Source organism: Micropterus dolomieu, linkage group LG12, assembly GCF_021292245.1.
Source record: "Micropterus dolomieu isolate WLL.071019.BEF.003 ecotype Adirondacks linkage group LG12, ASM2129224v1, whole genome shotgun sequence".
Taxonomy (NCBI): Eukaryota; Metazoa; Chordata; class Actinopteri; order Centrarchiformes; family Centrarchidae; genus Micropterus; species Micropterus dolomieu.
The window spans coordinates 29,412,629-29,415,402 of NC_060161.1; positions in this window are offsets into that span (position 1 = coordinate 29,412,629).

The window sequence follows — 2,774 nt, forward strand, 5'->3', positions numbered from 1 at the left end:
ACGATCAGTTAACAACTGACAGCAAATAAAAAGGGGGACGGGAGGCCTGTCAGTTTTGGTTGTGAAGGTCCACTCCAGTGTGATGTTCTCGTTCTCCTCTGCCTGATAGGAGGTCTGTGTCACATTCACTACAAATGTTCCTGTCGATGAGACAGAGGGAAAGTGAGGAGCAGACAAACTGACAACTTTAACATGTGAGCCTTTAAACTCCATCTACACATGTTTCTGTTTCTACAAGCTACAAAGAGCTCTGCAGATGTTTTCACTGACATTTAAATAGGAAAGTAATAAAATGTGTTAGTGAGGCTGAAAGTGAATTTTTCTACTTTTCTCTTTCTGGATAATAAATGAAGGTGTAAACTAACCACAGACACAGGAGGTCAGGCTGATGAGCAGCAGGATGCTGCAGATCATCTTCTCCCTGTGAGAGGAAGAGGTCAAAATATTGAACATTTCAAAGTCTTAAGTGTTTCTGTCACAAGGTGGCGCCAATTACAGCTCCTAATTTCGTGTCAGATGTGACCCAGAACAGCCTCTATCTATCCTCTACTGCCTTTGTACACAGCCAGCCTAGCTGTTTGCTCCAGTGTGTAGACTTTATGCTAAGCTAAGCTAACCGGTTGGCTGTACTTTCTATACAGACATGAGAGCGGCATCAATCTTCTCGTCTAACTCCTAAAACATCAAACTATTCCTTTAAAACAGATTTGTTGGTCATTTTTCTTTAGATCAAAAAAAATATTTTTTTAGTACTGGACTAAATTAAATGCCATGAACTACCAGAGCTGTAAAAGGTGGGTTGGAAAGTGGAGGTATTTCCCATAACTTACAGTATATTCATTCAGCAGTGCGGTTATGAGAGCGCCCCGCAACTGTTGGATGATTAAAAACAATACAAGCACGTAATTTCCTGCTGTGCTCACAGGGGACACACTGCCATTCAAAGTGATGTCCAGTTTCCTCATGTGGAAAAACACATTTGTTCACTGTAAAAGGGCCACAGGTGAGCTCTTCTGTAGATACCAACACAGGAGAGAGAGGCAAAAAGGAGAGGCTTTTTTCACGCAACCTTGTGGGCCTTGCTTTCAGTATCATCATTAACGGTAATAAAAACCCACTCACACTCAGATGTGGCAGGAAGGTAGCATGCCTACCTCCTGTCTGCTGTTCAAAGCTGTGTGCCACTGCCTGTGTTCTTACTGCCTGTGTGCTGTAGTGTGGAGTTCAAAACAAATGTTCCCAAGGGGACAAATAAAACTATGTTTAAACTTGACCTTTCCACTTTTTAAGCCAAGCCATGTTGTTTAGCCAGAACATGAACTGAAAGTGGCAAGTGAGCTATTTTCTCCTCTAGCGTTGTTTGTTCATGAGCTGAGTCATTGTGACTCTTTGTCTTGACTTGATGGGTTTTTTATTTTCCCTTGACAGAGGCTACATCATGCTGCCACTGTGTCATCTGTAATCCATATACTGTACAAATTGTTAAGAGAATTGCTATACAAGTAGGCTTCTCTGTATTTGATTAGTATTGTTATTTATTATTATCGTAATGCAAAGATTTTCTCCTCTAGCGTTGTTTGTTCATAAGCTGAGTCATTGTGACTCTTCATCTTGGCTTATGACACGTGATGGGTGTTTTTTTTGTTGTTTTTTTTTTACAATCAGCCTCAGTAACTGACTTCACTACTCTCACATACATTGAGATCTTGTTCTCTGTAATCTGGGTGTTTCAACAACCTTAGAAAGTTAGAAATATCTCAAGTATTGATGGATCCACTTGACATTGTTCATGATGCCCAGTAGATTTATCCTACTTATTTTGGTAATCCTCAGACATTCATGTCCCCCTGAGGATGAAGTGTAATAAGTTTGGTGACCATTTAACCTCTGGCACCATCATCAGGTCAAACGTTTAACTTGTGACCAAATACCTGCAAAACCCATTGCATTCCCATCAGCCTGAAATGTAATTTGTGATTAATGCTATTTAGCTTATTTGCATGGTAACACACGAAACTCAGATGGTGAGCATGGTCAACACCGTGTCTCCAAAACATGTTAGCATGTTGGTGTTAGCATTTAGCTCAAAGCACTGCTGTGTCTAGCCTACAACCTCTCTGAACTGCTAGTGTGGATTGTATAATGCAAATACAGGAGGGGAGTCATATCAGTGCATTCATGACCCATGTTTTCAAAAACATTCCTCTGGGACTTTTTATATACTTAATATTGTTTTTTTTAAGGTTTATCTGTAACCCATGTTTATCTCTCCACTTGTTGCACGACTGAAAGGTGTGGTAGGTGCAGATGTTTGTACACAGCGTGTGTCCTCTTTTGTTCATGCCAGCTTACAGGATTTGAAAATGAATACACTGTATGGTTAAACTTCAGAAAACAAAGGTACTAAGATACTCTGATGGTTTTATGGATTAACAGTTGGTGATTTAACTCTATGTGTATATTTGACCAGTGTGAACTGTTAGCTCCTTCCTCTCTCTCCTTCTCTTCCTCTCAGTAGTGGCAGAGCCTCATGGCTTTGAACAATCAGGCAGAGAAAAACATCAACGTCACAGAGGAATGGTTTTTTGTGTTGAGGGGCGACACCAAGGGCAGTTTGCAAGATGGGTGCAGTGTGACAAAGACGCTCTCAGTACGGGATATGTCAGACTTCATCTGTCCAGAGTCAGGACTGACGACTCAGGCCAGTACCTCTGTAAGATGACCACTAGATTCTGCAAGGTTGGTTAAAGAGATCTCACTAAACATTGGTAAGT